This window comes from Gekko japonicus, unplaced genomic scaffold, assembly GCF_001447785.1.
Source record: "Gekko japonicus isolate JY-2015 unplaced genomic scaffold, Gekko_japonicus_V1.1 scaffold4021, whole genome shotgun sequence".
NCBI classification, from domain to species: domain Eukaryota; kingdom Metazoa; phylum Chordata; class Lepidosauria; order Squamata; family Gekkonidae; genus Gekko; species Gekko japonicus.
This window is the reverse complement of record NW_015173259.1, coordinates 60,758-61,039: the sequence shown is the minus strand read 5'-3', so window position 1 is coordinate 61,039 and position 282 is coordinate 60,758.

Sequence of the window (282 nt, the reverse complement as noted above, 5' to 3'; positions counted from 1 at the left end):
GGGGGGGGGGGGGGGGGGGGGAGAGAAGGGTTTTGTCTGAAACACCAACACCGTCGTCTGAGGAATGTTCCGACTCTAACTAAAAAAAGCAGAGTGACTTTTTTCCTTGTAAAGTTTATTTTTTTCTTTTTTCTTTTTTTAAAACGAAACAGAAAGAAAAAAAGGAGGAAGTGTTACCCTGAAGAAACTGAGGTGCGTGTCAGGCGGGGTGGGTGGGTGGTGGGGTCTGGCGGCAGCGGTTTTTAGTCGGCTATTTTTTACGGCTGCTGGCTCAACATTGGG